The sequence below is a fragment of the Cylas formicarius genome, unplaced genomic scaffold, assembly GCF_029955315.1.
Source record: "Cylas formicarius isolate icCylForm1 unplaced genomic scaffold, icCylForm1.1 PGA_scaffold_1__22_contigs__length_36826433, whole genome shotgun sequence".
Taxonomy (NCBI): Eukaryota; Metazoa; Arthropoda; class Insecta; order Coleoptera; family Brentidae; genus Cylas; species Cylas formicarius.
In genome coordinates, this window is record NW_026844264.1 from 3038979 (window position 1) to 3061369 (window position 22391).

General features: G+C 34.7%; 2 long non-coding RNA genes across 3 annotated transcripts; both read right to left on the bottom strand.

The window, feature by feature from the left end:
• Positions 1-15103: 15103 nt before the first annotated feature.
• Positions 15104-22169, bottom strand: LOC132696663 (uncharacterized). Its single transcript, XR_009618060.1, has 3 exons — positions 20056-22169; positions 19827-19984; positions 15104-15159 (listed from the first exon to the last, which is right to left on the bottom strand). It is a non-coding gene; the product is annotated as an uncharacterized LOC132696663 (long non-coding RNA).
• Positions 17174-18663, bottom strand: LOC132696914 (uncharacterized). 2 transcript variants are annotated; one of them, XR_009618094.1, is made up of 3 exons: positions 17895-18663; positions 17659-17835; positions 17174-17524 (listed from the first exon to the last, which is right to left on the bottom strand). It is a non-coding gene; the product is annotated as an uncharacterized LOC132696914 (long non-coding RNA). The 2 variants fall into 2 exon arrangements; XR_009618095.1 differs by having other exon boundaries at positions 17174-17558.
• Positions 22170-22391: the final 222 nt, after the last annotated feature.

Genomic DNA, 22391 nt, shown 5'->3' on the forward strand with positions numbered 1-22391 from the left:
AATCGAGTCGTTGCCCAAAATTCTACGGGCTGCCAAAGATCCATAAGGACGGGGTTCCCCTGCGTCCAATCGTAAGCGCCTTTAACTCACCATTATGCAAGCTGGAAAAACATCTGGCCAGTGCACTTCAGCCTATAGTGGAAAAGGCAGATTCCTATGTTAAAAACTCAGAACATTTCACTCAGATTTTAGGTTCTCTCAGGATGGACAAGGACGACATTATGGCAAGTTTCGATGTCAAATCCCTCTACCCGAGTATTCCAGTAGAAGAGGCACTCTTGCTTATAGAAGAAAACGAAGATCTTCCGCCATACATAATGGATCTGTCAAGGCATTGCCTGAAAAACGCTTACTTTATGCACAACGGGAAAATTTACAGACAAATAGATGGAGCAGCAATAGGATCATCTCTCTCACCTGTGATTGCCAACCTCTTCATGATTTACTTCGAAAAGAAAGCAATAGTGAAGGCAAATCTGAAGCCAAAACTATGGACAAGATACGTTGATGACGTATTTGTTGTATGGCCTTTTGGCAAGGAGGAGCTTTTGAAATTCCTAGATCATCTGAATTCCATTCACCCAAGGATTCAATTTACAATAGAACTTGAAGAGGATAACAGTCTGCCCTTTTTAGATGTGCACATCACAAGGACCGAAGATGGACACTTGGAACACACTGTCTATAGAAAACCAACACACACTAATAGATATCTGAACGCTAAATCTCATCACCATCCATCACAGATACAGGCAGTGGCAAATACATTAATTGCTCGGTCCTTCAGGCTCACAAACGAGAGGAACAGAGATAAAGAACTGAAGAAAATTAGTACCTGTCTTCAACAAAACGGATACCAAAGGCGCACCATCAGCAAGGCAATCAGTAAACAACAACAGCCGCAGCAGAGAGTGCAGGACGAGACCCAACGAAGATCGATCGCTGTCCTGCCATACATCAAGGGGGTTACTGACAAAATCGGCCGAATATTACGGACACACGACATATCAACGGCATACAAACCTGATCATACCATCGGAGCAATACTAAGAAACCCAAAACAAAAAATTACTCTGGAAAACCAAGGAGTATACAGTGTAGCATGTGGATCGTGCAGCCTGACGTATGTGGGACAGACCAACAGAAGGATTTCAGCCAGGCTCGAGGAACATCGTTTAGCCATAAGAAACAAACAAACAACATCTGCTTTGTTTCAGCACCAACATCAAACAGGCCATAAAATTGATTTCGGCACTTGCAAACAAATAGCTAATATTCCTGATTTTAGGACTAGGATTATACGAGAGGCCATCGAAATAGAAAAGTCCGGACACCTCAATACGAGAGACGACGCTCTGCATTTATCCAACACGTGGAGAACGATAATCAAACAGCAGAGCGATGCGCAGCAGCCAACGGGGACATCGCAACTACGATCGGGCGAAATTAACAACGCGACAATTCAGGGGGCGGAGCCACCTCCCCCCACGCACAAGCAGCACCGTTACCATCTCCGGCGCAGAGTATAAATACCGCACGCACCGCCGATAACCTCCCAGTGTTCGAAGTGTTTTCGGAGCGCGAGCATTGAAGATGCCAAGTGAGATTTTGGCGAAACGTCTGCAGGATTCCAGTCGGATGCAAGATTTGCAGGATTCCAGTCGGATGCAGGATTCCAGTCGGAGTTCAACGAGCGAACGGATGATATCCCGGAATATAGTGTCATCACATTTTTCCATCCGTGAATCAATACGTGAGAATATATATATATATATATATATATATATATATATATATATATATATATATATATATATATATATATATATATATATATATATATATATATATATATATATATATATATATATATATATATATATATATATATATATATATACATATATATATACATATATATATATATATATATATATATATATATATATATATATATATATATATATATATATATATATATATATATATATATATATATATATATATATATATAATTAGAGCGTCTTGGACAGGTAACATGCTTTGAGCGTCACCTTCGTATGTCCTTCCCAAAGCCCGCCATATAGCGCCAGTACACTTGATAAACATTAGGGCGTCACTGGTATATGTTTTCCCATATACTTATTCGCTTTTAAAGCGTCAACAGCGTGCCTACATTTTTTAGATATTCTCGACGTTCAACTTTTAACGTATTTATATGAGCTCCAGTTAAAAAATCCCTCCACATAACATTGTGGATCCGAGATTTTAGAGTCCGTAGGATATTTTAATTTTTTTGTTTGGAAGCATTTCAATTGTTTTTTACGAATTTTTCTAATCTATCTGTCAAAAGGAAAGATTTGAATTTTAAGATGAAAAATGGTATATCATTTTTAGAATGTTTGAATGTTTTAGAACCACAGAGTGTTGAAAATGAAATTTAGCAAAACTAAATATTTTTTCTAAGAAAATTCCACAAACTACAACATCCTATTGGCTTCTTCCGAGTTTAACTGAAACTGGCTCGTATTTTATTTACTCTATACCTGCTCATATATTGTTTGAGGGGTGGAGGAATCGAAGGAATGGTATGAACAAACGTAATTTGTTCTTTGACTGATAGAAGAGATTTTTGGACATGTGGTAAATCTAATTTTGAATTTATATTTCTTAAAAACTTTTGATATGTTATCAGTAATTTTTTGAATGTGAGAGTCCGAAAGCAACCCTACACTTGCCGTTGTTGTCGTTCCTTACAACCAAAACATTGCTGGCCACATATTAAAAGTTAAGGAATATAACGTGAAATCCGGTAAATCGGGTTTAACATTTTTAAATTTTAATTAATATTTTCATTCTGGAATTCGGACATCCAATTTTTGGAGTCTATTTAGATTTTTTTTATAGTTGAATAGCTCACTTCAAACAATACAACAATCGAAAAGTATAATTTTTAAGAAACACTAAAATCTAGTTAACGAAAAATGGAATGTTTTGTTGGTGCGAATAATTATTTAGTATAGTTATTAGTTTTTGGTTTTTAAAATGAACGATTCAGTAATTCGACACGTTTCAGTTATCTCAGGTGGCCCCTAATGAATGCACCAAAAGCCAATCCTAAATTAAACTCGCAAAAATAATGATTTTGAGCCAAACGTGCTCTAGGAAAATGTCGCTCACTGAGTGTTAAAGTTTAGTTATCGACAGCAATTTTTAAAATATCGACAAGAAAACTTGGATTTCGAGGTTTTTCGAGAAGGTGAATAAGATCACATTCCAGTTTCTAAGATGATAACTTTAGTTACAGTTAAGTGGTATAATGACGTAATTTTATCACTCATCTCCACAAAAAATCGGCAACAATGCTGTGTCACTAACTTTTATTATTAATTTGATTTGGGTATATACCAGGTGATACAATTTACTGACAAATATTTTTATTATCCCTATGGCATATTAATCAGTGGAAGTAAGTTTTTATTCAGTTTCAAAAAGTATCTTTTACTTTAACTTATGAAAGTCAACGCTAATATCAATGTGAATGTATTCATTTCTTCATTGAAGATTGAAAAAGGGAGAAAAAACTAATAGTGAATTGCGTTTCGGAAGCTGGACCTGCTTGCCGGAAAGCCGAAAGAACGCTCGGTCGTACCGGTCGCGTACTTGCGGATCGTATATTTAAAACATCTGAATTTTAGGCAAACGTTTTGAGACAATATATTACAATAATTAATCCGCACACACAAGTAAAATACCGATTTCGATTGCTTTTTAGCGCATTACTTACGGACAACCCTAGATGGCAAATTACACTATTTATAAACTATTTTGTAATTGTACTAATTGATTTTTTTAATTTATGTATTATTTTATGATAACTACCATATTTTTGTTCCTTATTAGTTTAAGGTGAATGCTTATATAAAAAAAATTATAAAGGAATTATGTGGCATTCCGTGGGAATCAAGTGGAATTCAGAGGATTTCCGAAAATTTATCACTCGAAGAAGAATTTTGGTGTACACATAAGGATTTTTAAATATATTTTTCAAAATCTTGAAGTCATACATATGTGTAGGAGAATAGAAAAAATTGTTCCATTTTTTCTGTCATTAGCGCTTGGCCTATTCTGGTTATTATATTTATTCTTGTCATTTCACACATCACACAAACACACGCGCACACACACACACATTAACTATTCAAACTAGTACTGTTCCACAAAAATATTATTTATTAAAAAAAAACTAAAGCTAGAGACAAAACAAAATAAAATTTACAATTCCTTCATCAGTGATCTATCCATCTAGAAAAGCATTTGCAAACAAAAAAGTTGCGATTTTACTTTAAACTCCTTTTCTTTATATATTCATTTTGAACGAAGGCTTTGATTTTTGGCCAGTCTTTATTGTCGAACAGTCCTGGATATTTTTCTTTCAGTGCTAAACATTCAAACTATTTGGGAGGTTGACATTTTTTTTATATGTTTGGAAAAGTAATGAATGACTTCCCTGTTTTCTCAATTCTCAAGAGCAAATTTTGTCCTTTCGCTTGGTGTAATTTATCCGATGTTCCCATGTATTTTTTCCTGTGACGCCAAAGCTGCTTTGAGGTAAAAAAACCTTTACGGTTTGTGCAGGGTAATATTTTTTGGCTAGACTGTTGTTTTCTAACAGGCTTCTGAAACAAGCTACTATTTAAAAAGTTGCCTTTTCTTCTTAAGAAATTCAACAATTTTCTTCTTTCAGGATCTCTAGCTGACAAAGAGATAATTTTCTGCACGCTATTTTCAATACTATGTGCCCCTACATACATGTCGAGCAAAATTTAATAGATAGCTTTCAGAATACATACAAAAGTCCTTTTTTTGTGTTTCCTTTCCTTCCTTCCCCATTTTGCTTAAACTCGCCCAAATTTTGTAATGGATTGGATTCAGTGATTTCATTTAAGCTTTGTCGAGAACCAATGGAAGTTACCGCTTCTTCGTATTCAGTATCTACAAAAGAAAATAATTATTATGCATGTAACTGAATTAATTAGTTACTTTTAAAACGGGAAAAATAAAAATTTTAGCGGTTTCAAAATTTTAGCCAAACTTTGATTCTGTTATGTGCAGTAAAAGTTTTAAATTGAATTAATTTGCTAATTGTTAAATTGGTTAATTTGTTTAATGCTAAAAAAACTTAATTGAATTTGTAGATGCTGAATGCACGTTTGAAGTATTACAGCAATTAAATAGTCTAAATGTTATAAAATAGAACTAAAAAAACATGCGTCTACTTGTTAGTAAAGTCGAGATTCTGGAAAAACTTTGTCTATTATTGATATTTTAAAATTGTTTTAATTTTTATTAATTTAAAATTCCGAATATTTCGATTATAGTAGCACTTTCCATATATGATTGGTTACGATCTGAAAGTATCAATAAAAAAAAGATTTTTATTTATTTATTACAGCAGTTGGGAATATACGTTCTTTGCGTGTAGATCGGTGTTTATTTTATCTTTTAAAAGTACCGTTCATACAAGATGTTCAGAAAAACAATATTTTTGGGCACGGCTAAGATTAGAGTAGCGCAGCTAAGCAAAGGTGTACTTTTGGAAAATAAATGACAATTTTTGCAGAATTATTTCTAGTATTTGTACAATTTTTGTTTCCAAAATTAACCATATTTTTGTGTATTCTGTATACAATTTTAATACAAACTTTTTGTTTTAGGTGATTTTGGGTGTGCTTGTGCCACCCGCTTTATTTATAAAAGACCAAATAACTTTCAATGTTTTGGGGTTTTTCTACGTTTCTCTATATAACAATTTGTTGTGTTCAAAATATGAAAGCTGCAAAGTACTGCAAGCTAAAAGCAAAAACCGAATAATTCTCTATATTTTTTTCAATATGCGGGTGCCATATGAAAGTGGGAATACGCTATAACTTTTAAAAACTTTTAAAACTTTCAATTTTTCGACAGTATGTAATTTTCAATTTTTGAGTAGCACACCTTATAATTTTTTGAAAGTTACTATTTACCGAGCCACTCGGTGCTGGAGAAAATTTAATTTTTTTTTTTGCTTGACGATAACAAATTCGTCGTAACCGGCACTTTAGAAAATAAGTTCATAGGAAGAAGAAAACTAAAAACGTTTTCACACACACACACACACACACACTTACACACACACAAATAGTTGTGTACTTACCAGACCATTTACTTAGAAATCGCTCTTGTTCGTTTCTATCGGTGTCTTGTGATTGATATTTAGGAATTTCTAAAATGTCTAAACAATCAAGTATTATAATTTTGCAACTCCTATTCGTTCTAAAACAATCTAGAAATAGAACAGAAAAATGCCAAAAAATCACGACAATTTGAAAAGTTCCCATACTGGAAGAAAATTATACGTACCTACCACCTATTCGTCTTTATACTTGACGCTTGCTACACTCAACGCACACCAGAACTGGCGAAAATAACCGAAATAATAATATAAGTTAATAATGACGCTTCATACGCGAATAAGTATATGAATAAAACAGATTTGTATATCTTTTACCCTTAACATTGATACCAAGATGTGTGACGCTCTAGACGCGAACAAGTATCCATACAATATACTCAATGTAAATATACACATAATCTTCGGTAGCGCCCCGCACGGTCTACGCTAGGAACTAAATTATACTTTTCACGTTTATTCAGTGTTAAATATGGCGTCTTCGGATTATTCGTTCAATCGGCTTTTCATGGTGTAACAGTTGCGTTGGCAATGTTAAAACATCGCTAAAGCTTAGAGCGTCAATATACTGACGCTCCTTGCACACTGACGCTCTAGTGAATGTAATTTCACAATAGATAGACGCCATAAGGATAGTAAGATAAATAAATAAATAAATATATATATATATATATATATATATATATATATATATATATATATATATATATATATATATATATATATATATATATATATATATATATATATATATATATATATATATATATATATATATATATATATATATCAATAAAATATCAGGTCAATAAAATATCCGGATTGATAAAATATTAAAAGATGAAAAAAAAAAAAACAGCCGATTTGCACACTGACGCTCTAGTGAATGTAATTTCACAATAGATAGACGCCATAAGGATAGTAAGATAAATAAATAAATAAATATATATATATATATATATATATATATATATATATATATATATATATATATATAATATATATATATATATATATATATATATATATATATATATATATATATATATATCAATAAAATATCAGGTCAATAAAATATCCGGATTGATAAAATATTAAAAGATGAAAAAAAAAAAACAGCCGATTTGTTGCAAATGACACTCCGTATTGTCGAGAAGGAAAACTAAATGCCGTATTAATGAGTCTATTTTACCATCTGATTTTTCACTTGTCTCGTTCGATGTAGTGTCCCTTATTTACTGATATTCCATTACAGTTAGTTGTTGATATTATAGAGGAACATTTTGACTTGGTTGAGCCCAACTGTACATTACCTAAGAAGGAGTTTTTGGATACGGTAACTTTTCTATATAATAATACTTTTTTCTCATTTGATGGAAAATTCTACCAAACAAGTGAAGGGCCTTCCTATGGGGGGTGCGGCCTCCCCTGTGATTGCTGAGATTGTTATGAACAAATTACTTTATTATGTGATAGGACAGAGTTAGTTTTTGAATTCCCCTTCATATATCAATATGTGGGATGATTTATTAACAGCAGTTCCACTTAACCTCATCGAATCCACACTTGAAAATTTCAGAAAATTTCAATTCTTTTCATTCCGATCTCACTTTCACGGTGGAGACGGAGACATATCGTTCAGTCCCTTTCCTTGACACAAAGGTCATTCGCACTAGTGAAAATTTAGTTATTCTTGATTGGCATAGAAAAGTTACTAGTTCCGGTAGATACATTCCCTTCACATCGTATCACCCTAAAAAACAAAAGATCAATATGATTGTAGCATTGACTGATCGCATTAAAAAAGTTTGTCACCATAGTCAGTTAAATAAGAACTTAATGTTATTAAGGAACCGACTAATTAATAATAAATACCCACCATCGTTAATAAATAAAATTCTCTCCTGTAATATTGCCACTACAGACCTGCCTAATGCTTTACAACCACAGCTTAATGTTAATAATGAGTTGCCTAGTTTTGGCAAACTACAGTATATAGATAGATTGTCCCCGGCTCTAATTAGGATCTTTAAAGATACTAATATAAAAATTGCCAATTACAACTTAAGACCCCTCAAATCTTTCTATTCCAATCTTAAAGACATTACCCCACCGTTACATAAATCAGACGTTGTATATTGCATTAAATGCTCTTGCAATTTAATTTACATTGGTCATACTTCACAGAAGTTAAAAAAACGGCTAACACTTCATAAAAGTGATTGTAAGTTAAAACCAAATATTACTAGTTTAAGTGCTCAATCTATATATATATATATATATATATATATATATATATATATATATATATATATATATATATATATATATATATATATATATATATATATATATATATATATATATATATATATATATATATATATATATATATATATATATATATATATATATATATATATATATATATATATATATATATATATATATATATATATATATATATATATATATATATATATATATATATATATATATATATATATATATATATATATATATATGTGTGACGCTCTAGACGCGAACAAGTATCCATACAATATACTCAATGTAAATATACACATAATCTTCGGTAGCGCCCCGCACGGTCTACGCTAGGAACTAAATTATACTTTTCACGTTTATTCAGTGTTAAATATGGCGTCTTCGGATTATTCGTTCAATCGGCTTTTCATGGTGTAACAGTTGCGTTGGCAATGTTAAAACATCGCTAAAGCTTAGAGCGTCAATATACTGACGCTCCTTGCACACTGACGCTCTAGTGAATGTAATTTCACAATAGATAGACGCCATAAGGATAGTAAGATAAATAAATAAATAAATATATATATATATATATATATATATATATATATATATATATATATATATATATATATATATATATATATATATATATATATATATATATATATATATATATATATATATATATATATATCAATAAAATATCAGGTCAATAAAATATCCGGATTGATAAAATATTAAAAGATGAAAAAAAAAAAACAGCCGATTTGTTGCAAATGACACTCCGTATTGTCGAGAAGGAAAACTAAATGCCGTATTAATGAGTCTATTTTACCATCTGATTTTTCACTTGTCTCGTTCGATGTAGTGTCCTTATTTACTGATATTCCATTACAGTTAGTTGTTGATATTATAGAGGAACATTTTGACTTGGTTGAGCCCAACTGTACATTACCTAAGAAGGAGTTTTTGGATACGGTAACTTTTCTATATAATAATACTTTTTTCTCATTTGATGGAAAATTCTACCAACAAGTGAAGGGCCTTCCTATGGGGGGTGCGGCCTCCCCTGTGATTGCTGAGATTGTTATGAACAAATTACTTTATTATGTGATAGACAGAGTTAGTTTTGAATTCCCCTTCATATATCAATATGTGGATGATTTATTAACAGCAGTTCCACTTAACCTCATCGAATCCACACTTGAAATTTTCAATTCTTTTCATTCCGATCTCACTTTCACGGTGGAGACGGAGACATATCGTTCAGTCCCTTTCCTTGACACAAAGGTCATTCGCACTAGTGAAAATTTAGTTATTCTTGATTGGCATAGAAAAGTTACTAGTTCCGGTAGATACATTCCCTTCACATCGTATCACCCTAAAAAACAAAAGATCAATATGATTGTAGCATTGACTGATCGCATTAAAAAAGTTTGTCACCATAGTCAGTTAAATAAGAACTTAATGTTATTAAGGAACCGACTAATTAATAATAAATACCCACCATCGTTAATAAATAAAATTCTCTCCTGTAATATTGCCACTACAGACCTGCCTAATGCTTTACAACCACAGCTTAATGTTAATAATGAGTTGCCTAGTTTTGGCAAACTACAGTATATAGATAGATTGTCCCCGGCTCTAATTAGGATCTTTAAAGATACTAATATAAAAATTGCCAATTACAACTTAAGACCCCTCAAATCTTTCTATTCCAATCTTAAAGACATTACCCCACCGTTACATAAATCAGACGTTGTATATTGCATTAAATGCTCTTGCAATTTAATTTACATTGGTCATACTTCACAGAAGTTAAAAAAACGGCTAACACTTCATAAAAGTGATTGTAAGTTAAAACCAAATATTACTAGTTTAAGTGCTCAATCTATATATATATATATATATATATATATATATATATATATATATATATATATATATATATATATATATATATATATATATATATATATATATATATATATATATATATATATATATATATATATATATATATATATATATATATATATATATATATATATATATATATATATATATATATATATATATATATATATATATATATATATATATATATATATATATATATATATATATATATATATATATGTGTGACGCTCTAGACGCGAACAAGTATCCATACAATATACTCAATGTAAATATACACATAATCTTCGGTAGCGCCCCGCACGGTCTACGCTAGGAACTAAATTATACTTTTCACGTTTATTCAGTGTTAAATATGGCGTCTTCGGATTATTCGTTCAATCGGCTTTTCATGGTGTAACAGTTGCGTTGGCAATGTTAAAACATCGCTAAAGCTTAAAGCGTCAATATACTGACGCTCCTTGCACACTGACGCTCTAGTGAATGTAATTTCACAATAGATAGACGCCATAAGGATAGTAAGATAAATAAATATATATATATATATATATATATATATATATATATATATATATATATATATATATATATATATATATATATCAATAAAATATCAGGTCAATAAAATATCCGGATTGATAAAATATTAAAAGATGAAAAAAAAAAAAACAGCCGATTTGTTGCAAATGACACTCCGTATTGTCGAGAAGGAAAACTAAATGCCGTATTAATGAGTCTATTTTACCATCTGATTTTTCACTTGTCTCGTTCGATGTAGTGTCCTTATTTACTGATATTCCATTACAGTTAGTTGTTGATATTATAGAGGAACATTTTGACTTGGTTGAGCCCAACTGTACATTACCTAAGAAGGAGTTTTTGGATACGGTAACTTTTCTATATAATAATACTTTTTTCTCATTTGATGGAAAATTCTACCAACAAGTGAAGGGCCTTCCTATGGGGGGTGCGGCCTCCCCTGTGATTGCTGAGATTGTTATGAACAAATTACTTTATTATGTGATAGACAGAGTTAGTTTTGAATTCCCCTTCATATATCAATATGTGGATGATTTATTAACAGCAGTTCCACTTAACCTCATCGAATCCACACTTGAAATTTTCAATTCCTTTCATTCCGATCTCACTTTCACGGTGGAGACGGAGACATATCGTTCAGTCCCTTTCCTTGACACAAAGGTCATTCGCACTAGTGAAAATTTAGTTATTCTTGATTGGCATAGAAAAGTTACTAGTTCCGGTAGATACATTCCCTTCACATCGTATCACCCTAAAAAACAAAAGATCAATATGATTGTAGCATTGACTGATCGCATTAAAAAAGTTTGTCACCATAGTCAGTTAAATAAGAACTTAATGTTATTAAGGAACCGACTAATTAATAATAAATACCCACCATCGTTAATAAATAAAATTCTCTCCTGTAATATTGCCACTACAGACCTGCCTAATGCTTTACAACCACAGCTTAATGTTAATAATGAGTTGCCTAGTTTTGGCAAACTACAGTATATAGATAGATTGTCCCCGGCTCTAATTAGGATCTTTAAAGATACTAATATAAAAATTGCCAATTACAACTTAAGACCCCTCAAATATTTCTATTCCAATCTTAAAGACATTACCCCACCGTTACATAAATCAGACGTTGTATATTGCATTAAATGCTCTTGCAATTTAATTTACATTGGTCATACTTCACAGAAGTTAAAAAAACGGCTAACACTTCATAAAAGTGATTGTAAGTTAAAACCAAATATTACTAGTTTAAGTGCTCAATCTATATATATATATATATATATATATATATATATATATATATATATATATATATATATATATATATATATATATATATATATATATATATATAGATTTACCCGTGGATATAATAAAAGTGCGAACGATACATGTGAATAGTAACATAACGTCTGGAGTGTTCTACAACGACAGACCTTCGCACACAATTTACGAGTTTGCCTTGTCCGTCGATCCGGGGTACGCCATCGACGAAACTCCCAAATATCCAACGTACTTGCCATTAAACAAACGACAAATCTGTTGTTGGATTTGTCAAGCTGTGACCCACTGATTGGCGCGGAGCCTGCCCGTGTACTCTCTCCGGACTTGGTTTTGTTGAGCTGTGACCTACTGATTGGCACCGAACCTCCCCGCGCACTGTCTCCGGACTTGCTTTTGTGTTGTGACGCACCCGTATGAGTTGCACTACCCCGATTTATTCAAACATAACCTCTACTATCGCACGTTGCACCATCTGTTCCCCGCGTGCGCTCTCTGTATACCGCTGGCGCACACTTTACTAAGTTTCTCCCACCTTTTAATTTCAACTTTAGGAAAATCACCTGATACACCCGTAGTTTAGTTGATCGAGCTTTAATATTGTACATTGGTTTAGCAAGTTTCACCGAATTAGGTACTTAGTAATTTAGTTATATTATTTCCAGCTTTAATTAAATTCATTCACTTAAATTTAGAGTTTCATTTTCTTGCTCCATTTAAGAAGTTGAGCCCACTACGGAGGTGCCGAGGTGCAGAACAGGCAGAGCTTTTTTGTGATTTGGGGGCCTAACTTTGCACTGTTCAGTCTGGTTCAGCTGCGGTAGCCAAGCCGGACCGTAGATTCACAATTCACGTGGCGCCCAGAATTCAACATTTTGTTAGGGCTTGGCGATAGTAGCTAAACTACCCTGAATATCTACGGGTAACCTACCCGGGTATTGTGGTGCCATTTACCATACGCTTCTGAGATTTTGCCACGTCACATTTTAATGAACGTTTGTTTTTGTTTATACAAAAATGAAGGTGTTGCTTATTTATGATTTCCTCACCGAACCGTGTTGCCCTTTTACTAAAAGTCAGTATTATGCTTTTGTCACCAACCTTCAGTTTTTGACAACTTACAAACTCTTCAAGAAACAAGTTGTCATTAATGTTTATTAAGAAATCGTTATAATACTGTTGCTACTGCTTCACACAAACACCCACATACTTATACATTTTTTAATATATGGACGAGAGAGAAAAAAATCGAAAATTGCCGAACGGAACACAACGAAGTGACATGAAGAGTTTTGCATATGGCGCGTACGCCAATTGGAATCGGATATTGATACTGCGCATGCGGAACCCCAAGATTTTTCGCGAAAACCCGAATGAGAACTAACCAGAACATACCCAAACATACTTGAACACACCCGAACACGCCCGAACATACCCAAAAATTCAAGTTTTTCCGCCAAAAGTGGCTTAGAACTGGCACTGCTAAGCTACCATTAAAGTACTCGTAATCCTGAATGTCTAGTAGATCCAACAAATGTACAATTAAATTAGGTTAGATTATGTATTCAACATTTCATTTCAAAAATCAGTAGAATTGTCAGTGAAAAACAAAACTAAACAGCGTTTGCTCTTTGTTTCGCCGAGAATGCACGAAGATCGGACTCTAGTGTAGGATTCTGAGGTCCTGAGTATTGTTTGCCTAAGCTTGTCCGAGATTCAGATTCGCCTATGCAAGACGAACAAGAAGTTTCACAGTTTATTAATGATTAATAGCTTCCTCGCATCGAGATGCAGACCCAACTAGCAAACGTGAACCAGTAAAAAAAAACTTGGTTAGCTGGATTCTCCCCTTATTTTTCGGGAGACTTTCCGGATTTAATTTTACTGCGATTTGAGGAATTCCGTCCTCCATAAGTACCACCCCCGACGTTAAATCAGAGTATCGACATCATCGCGTCGAATTATAAGGGCGCATAATCCTCAAAACGTAGACGGCCGTAAACAATGCTCCACGCGGGGGGTCCGACTACCACCCTCATTTGCATTATATAGTTTCGGCACGGGTATAAATAACAAACAAGTGGCTAAGTGACAGTGTTTGGCACAGTACGCGGGACAGTAATTGAAATATATTGTCTGAGGCGGTAATTGTTTAATGCTCTCTTCTTCCTCCTCCTCCTCCCGTTCCGTATCGTTTTAATCATCGTTCCACACTTTTACTTAAGGGTATGAGGACCGCAATCCCATCTCACCTTGTTCTGATTGATGTTTATCGCTTGCGGGGTTGTTTCGGTATAATTGGGACTGTTGCGGATCGATTCGTTTCTTTTAATACGCGAACAAGCGAATACAGGGTTCACCTCGAATGGCCAATTAAAAACTCCAAAAAGGAGCTTTTACGGCTATCAATCTTCTTCATAATAATAATAATAATAATAATAATAATAATAATAAAATAATAAACGACAATGGCTAGATGAAGAACGGCGACTCATTCAGAGGATTTGACCCAGCAAGAAGCTGCAGTCACCCCAGAGATTGCCAGAAACATAACGCGCAGGTACAAATGGTCTACTCAAGACAATACTGATTTAATGCGTGCGTACTTCCTCTGTACGAATGGTGAACGGGAAAAGCAGGGATTTAGAAAAAAACTAGTAACTGAATGGGCCCGAGCTAGACCAGACTTAAAATTCGGAGAACAAAAGCTAGCTGGTCAACTAAACTCAATCAGGACTTTTGTCACAACTGGAGATCGGAAAAATTAAGGAAGAGGTTCAGACTGCTGATTGGACATAATAATGACTTACCTGAACATGATAATGATAATATCATTTTTAACAACGATAACTTACCTGATGGGGTCGCTGAGGTTGATGAAGAATTGACTGCTCGCAGCAACAGAAACGCAGAAGTCGAACCTGAAATAGAAAAAACAGAAATATTAGAGATGTTCAATGGACATATGATTAACTATAGTAAAATAGATCCGGAAAGACGCCCTAGGCTGCCTAAAATACGACCTAATAAGAAAACCAAAGTACTAAGCCCTGTGGCCACATTAAGCGATATCCAGGCCCTCGTATATGTTGCTGCTATAACAACGATTCAGTATATGCGTATTAAAATAAGAGGTGATAAAGGAAGATCCAGTAATCAAAATTCCCCACCGTGGGAGACCAGAATTGAACAAAATATTAACAACCACAGAAGCATACTGACAAAACTATATGAGTGGTAAAGAGGCAACAAATGTAAAAAATTAAAAAAGGAATGTAAAAAATACCTTAAGGACAGAAAAATATGTATTGGTAGTCCAGATTACAACGAACAGATGGCAATACTAAAGGATAATCTAAAACAGAAAATTGCAATGCTCGGTAAAAGGCTGCGAAGATATAATATTAGCTATAAAAGGAAGAATGATAATAAAAAATATGGCAGCAGTGAGAAGTTATTCTATAAACAATTAAATGAAGAAAATGTGAAACAGGGAAAACCACCTGACGCAAATATCTGGGAAGAAAAGGGCAACTATAATAAGGATGCGGTTTGGCTACAAGAAGAAAAAAATAACTGCGCCACTATAGCGGACATGGAGCCTATAAAAGTAGAGGAATAAGACGTAATAGCGGCTTTAAGAAGGGCACATAACTGGAAGGCTGCAGGACGAGACCACCTGCACAACTACTGGTGGAAGAAAGTAGCTGTAACCAAAAATTTGACAAGCGATAGTGACTTGCCAGAATTTCTAACAAAAGGTATTACCTACATGGTGCCAAAGGCAGATCAAACAGAAAACCCTAAGAACTATAGACCAATAACTTGCCTTCCGACGCTATATAAAATAATCACCTCAATAATAGCCACAAAGGTATCTAAGCATCTAGAAAGACACCATATCTTAACAGAAGAGCAAAAAGGATGTCGTTATGGGTCTCAGGGCTGCAAGGAACAACTGATTATAGACACCATTACTACTCACGATGCCCGTCTTAGATCACGCAATATTGCAGTGGCATTGATTGACTATCAAAAAGCCTTCGATTCGGTGCCACACTCTTGGCTAATTGAATGCTTAAGACTCTATAAAATCGATGAGAAGATAGTCAATCTATTAGAAAGGTGTATGAAAAACTGGCAGACCAAATTAGTTGTAAACCTTGATACTGGATCTGTGAACACCGAAGAAATACCAATACGAAGTGGAAACTTCCAGGGCGATGCGCTAAGCCCTATATGGTTTATCCTGAGCCTGAATCCCCTCTCCTGGGCCTTAAAAAGATCGAACCTAGGATACGAGCTGAAAAATGGAGACCAAAAGTATAAACTAAGCCACATCTTTTATATTGACGATCTGAAGCTATATGCGGGATCTGAAAACACACTGAATAGATTAATCCAACTCACACAACAATTCTCAGATGACATCCAAATGAGATTCGGGTTGGATAAGTGTGCCAAACTTACAGCTCATAAAGGTATACCAAAAACTTATGATAAGCTGGAATCTGAAACCGAAATAATGTATCTTAACAACGCGTATTATAAATAAATAAATATTAATCAGAAGAAATAAATATTAATCAGAACAATGCTAAGGCTAATATAGAAACTAAACTGCAAAATAGGGTGATAAAAATATTAAAAACGGAACTAAACGGAAAAAACAAAATTAAAGCTGTAAACGCATGGGCGGTACCGGTAATCACGTACACGTTTGGTATATTAAAATGGTCTAACACTGACTTGGAGGGGCTGAACAGGAAAATAAGGACCCTCATGATACAGCATAGAATTCACCATCGTAAGGCATGCACTGAAAGGCTACACTTGTAACGGTCTATTTTTCACCGTTAGCGCTTCCGCCAATTCGTCAAGAACCCTGGTAAAATTTTCGAACGGCTTAGTAATACAGCCAATTTTTTTATTTAGGATCTTATTGCACTTATACGTTACTAGGTACAGTTAACATAAGCCATTAAAGGATATTTCTAACGTAGTATTGAGAAATTTCGTGTAGTGGTGATTATCTTCTTCCAACTCTATATATAATGCCCCTGCGTCGCCTTCGCTGGTCTTGTCGCGACATTACACGCCAGTGCATGTAGACATGTTTGCATACTTCCTTAGGTTGAGACCTTAGTACTTCTTGGATGGCTAGAGGCTGCTCAGAGTTGTAACGGTTATTGTAGCCATTGCTTTCGTTCGTCCTGGTATATTCCTGCGACATCCCTCGCACTCGAGGCTCCGTAGCATTGCCTGTCTCTATTCTAGTTGTCGCTCCTTAAAAGGAGAGCGATCAAATCAGTATCCAAGGCTATAAGAGAAGATATGCACCACATGGTTATTTCAGGTTAGTTGGTTGCTGTTCCCTGTGTTCGGGTTGTTATGCATAGAGGGAGCATTTTAGTACCTACCTGGCTGTTATTTGTACACACCTCCCTGGTTCTTGACTTAGAAGTCAGTATTTCTTACAGTATTCGGTTTGCCGGCATTGTTTACGTCCGTCGCCTCCCATCACCTGACAGGTGTTTGGCGGTGTTGCCGGAATGCATAGATTTCGTGAAGTGCTCCGTGGATCCTTCCGATGTAAGCTAGTCCAATAAATAAAAATTACGTTCTCTTGGTCGTTGATCTAGGGTTATTTGTTTACTCGTTTAGCGCAGGTATCATTGCGCTACATGCCACCCTTTCCGTAGCACACAAGCATCATTTGTCTCGTGTAGTCGTAGCTCATACAAATGCGAAACTTGGCAGCATGTATCTTTGGCGCCTTATTTAGTTTGGAGGAAGGCCGTAGTGTTCCGAAAGGAAGAGATACTAAAGTGGATTCTTCGCGTGTGCGAGTGGGATGGATAGTATTTTCGGTTTTACGACGTACTTCCGGCAGGAAGTCTCGCGGAGCAATCGTTTAGCCATTTTGGCAGTAATCGTTTAGCAAGCAGTTGTGGTGGATAGTGTTGCTGGCGGTTCGCTTGTATTTCTGTGGTGAAGAGCACCCGGAACCCATTTTGTTGGGGAGTAAAAAGCGAAAACCGCTGCGTGTGAGTTGTTGTTGTGTAGAAGCCAAGAGGGAGGCGAGTGAGGCCGTTCCAGGGCTTATTGGGATTTGGCTGAACAGCTCACGCACCATTTTGTGGCATTATCGGCTCACGCCACCACGTGCTATTGATTCCGCCTTCGATCACTAGGGATCCTATAACACTGCTGTGCATAGAGGCGCTAAGCCGGTTAGCTTCCGTCGTTTGGAGTTGTGGTAATTGCGGCCATTGGTTTGTGCTGTATTCAGGCTGCACGAGTCGTTAAGCGAGCGGAAGCGTGGAAAACCCTCGCTAGAGGTAAGAATCTTCCGCTATAGTACACTGTAAACTGAGGAATTTGTTTACAGGGTTTTCCTACTTGGCGTTTAGTTCCCGGTTTTAATTTCCGATTGGTTCTTTCTCTGTTTTGGATCTTCCTTTTTTCTTTTCCTGGATAGTCCTTAACGTATGTAAACTTAAATTATTAGTAATGACCCTCGATTGTGTTGTAACTATAGACACCCTCGTTTAGTGTCGAAGCTCGGTAGCTTCCCTCTCATACCATGCGCATTGTTCGAAGATATATGACGTCATAAATCGCTCGTTCAGTTTCGCGCTATCTACCCGGTTGACTTGAAACTACCGGCGGTTGACGCTAATCCTTGCGGCGCTATAGCGGGGAACTAATAAGATCACGTTCCGATTAACCGACTTTACCTTTCCCTTTTTACATTTGGCTTATTTTAATTTTTCTTTTTTTTATATACATACTCATGTACCAACATTTGTACAATTAAACTCTAATACTCCGTGTCAACCGAGTTTGTTGTTATTGTGACCTCTCATTGGGATTGGGGTTCTCAACTCGAATAATCACTTCGTATTTAGTGGGAAGTCGAGTGCACAGTAATAAACTCTATCTTCTTGGCGGGTTAGGTAGTGTATAAATACGTGGCGCCCTTATAAAAATTCCCCACGCCCTTCTCCACTGTTTAAAAGCTGGCGGCCGCTACCGATACCCTTCTTGCCAATACTGTGTCTACGAGTGGCCCCATCTGACTTCCGCTAGACTGACCGTAAAAAAGATACTTCGACGTTGCTTAAGCTCGCTTGTCAGTCGGATAGATACTCAGCTGTAGATCTCAGAAAAAATGAAATAAAATAGATACCAACACTTGATGAGGGAAAAGAGAAGTGGTTGAGTAAGCCCCTTCATGGAAAATATGCAGCTAGTTTAAAAACTGCTGGGAGCGAATCAACAAATTGGTTAGTTAAGGGGCAGCTATTCGCTGAAACTGAAGGATTTATCACAGCTATTCAGGATGGAAGCATAGCGACTAGGAATTATAAGAAGTATATCCAAAAGATCAGAATAGATGATGATAAATGTCGTATGTGTGGACGGGTGCCAGAGACCATCCAACATGTAATAGCAGGATGTCAAACGCTAGCTCCGTCTGAATACACCAAAAGGCACAATTTAACAGCAAATATTGTACACCAAGAACTAGCAATGCTATGCAACCTAGGAGAGGGAAAATACAGTCCATATTTTAAATACATACCTGCTCCAGTTCTTGAGAACGAAAATTATCGGCTATACTGGGATACACCTATAGTAACAGATAAACCAATAGCCAGCAATAGACCAGACATTATTCTGCTGGATAAGGCTAATAAAAAGGCGTATTTCATCGACGTCTCACATCCCTCGGACCACAACCTGGAACAGAAAGAGAGAGAAAAAATTAATAAGTATTACGACTTGGCAGAGGAATATAAAAAAATACTCACCCTAAAAGCAGTACATGTTATCCCTGTAATTATATCGGCCACTGGGCTAGTTACCAAGAAGCTTGCAGGATACCTGGAAAGACTGAATATAGCGAATAAAACCATCGTTACAAAAATGCAAAAGTCCGTAATACTTGAAACTTGCAAAATCGTCCGAAAGACCCTGAATATCCCGGAGACATAACCCCCCCCCAACTTTAGTGACTGGTTAATAAACCCCACTAAAGCTGCTACCCTAATAAGGAGGAAAAATAATAATAATAATAAATAGCTTTATTGCGTTAGCCATTGAAAATAATGATATTAATTTTTATTTTGTTTATTTATTTTTTATGTTCGTATAGAAAATAGTCAAAAAAAATAAAATAAAATGGAGAGTAATTAATTTACTTATTCAACACTATCTTAATCTATGAACAAGTAAGGACAAGAGATACTCTAACCAAACGATTTCATTAAAATATATTTCAAGTAGTGTATTAAATAAATATTGGTTTCCAATCCTGTTACCAAAGGAGGACAAGGGCAATATTACAAGAAACTATAGAACATAAGAGATGCGAGGTCAGAGCATACGCTGTTTTATTTGCTCCGTTAAAACCGATAATAAGTTCGGAAAAAGTTTTCGTAAAAAATTAGATTCGGTACCAATATTTGGAGAAAGAAACCAGGAATTCTGTGTACGAAGAATCGAAAAGAAAAAACATTACGCTATTGTGCAATTGTAAGTTATTCACTCGAGTTATAAATGCTTTAATATTGTAAACCGCTGAATAAAGTTTCCCATATATATTGTATTACTAGTTTCCCAAAGTGTCAGCAATTTGTTTATATGAAACCACGGTGCGAACCACATCGCCAGCTTTTTGTCATCTCGCTTGAATAAAGTTTTTTAAAAAATCTGGAAAGATTAATTTCTCGTTTTGAAACGTTAGTGTTAAAACCTAGAGTAGCTTCTGTTGATAATTTTAATACATCATCTAATTCCAATTCCGATACTGACATTAATTTAAACACAATGCCGGATACGGTGAATCTTCAATTAATTAGGTACCAAGCGGATAACATCCCTCATTTCGACGGCAATCCCAAGCAAATAAATCGTTTTATTAGAATCTGCGAAAATTATCTAACCAATCATCAAAATGTAAATAACCCAAGTGCTTCAATAAATGTTTGTTTAATCGATACAATAATTAGTAAACTAATAGGTAGAGCAGCTGATTTAATAGCTTCTCGTTCTGAACTCGATAGTTGGGTAAAAATCAAAACAACCCTTTTGGCAACGTTCTCCAATCAAAGATCAGTTGATTGTCTTTTACAGGATATAATTTCAATGAAACCCAATAGTAGTGAAAGTGCGCATAATTTTGGTTTACGCTTGCCAGATGCCCGTAGTATTTTATTTTCAAAAATTAAAGATATCAATATAAAAACTCAAAAAATTATCCAATTTGAAGATCTGATTTTAAAAACATTTATAAACGGTCTTACTTACTATATGCAGTTAGTTGTACATTTAAGAAATCCAAAATCTCTCGAAGAAGCCATGTCGTTCTCGTTAGAAGAAGAAAACTTTATCGCTTATAATAACCGTGTTGATATTTCAACCAAAACTACACCTGTTGCAATGCAAAATAAATCAAAACCTCTACTAGGCCAATACCCAATTAATTACCCATTAGCTTCGCAAAATTTTACCAGCCCATTTTAACCGCCAACAATTCGACCAAGTTTTAATAATTTTAATCCCCCGAGATTTCAAAATAATTTCCAAATAAGACCCTATTTTCAGAATATTCCAGGACCAAATTTTCTAAATAATCAAAGACAAAACTTCCCGAATATTCAAAGAAATAACCCGATAATCCAAAGACATCAATTTAATCCAAGACCTTACCTATTTATGCAAAGACCTATGCATTCAATTGCAAGACCCATGTTTAATCAATATAACCAAAATCCAACCCCAAAATTTGACAAACCGGAACCTATGGATACTTCATCAGGCAATACTCATATAAATCAAATTCAACCAAATAAAAATTACTATCTAGCAAAAGAGATAGACAATCAATCCACAACCGCCCAAGCTAATTCAAACAACGAAATATCAAATTCTGAAAGTGAAAATCCTTATGATTTTTATTATCACGAATATCCCAGCCCAGAAGAACAATACACCTGCGACACAAATTATGACACACAAGCATTTTCCGATCAAATATATCAATTAGACGAAAATAACTACTGTTATAATGAACAGGACGGAAATTTTCAGGAAACTCCGAATACGAGCAACCAAACTTAACGCAAAATTTCCCCCAAAACTACAC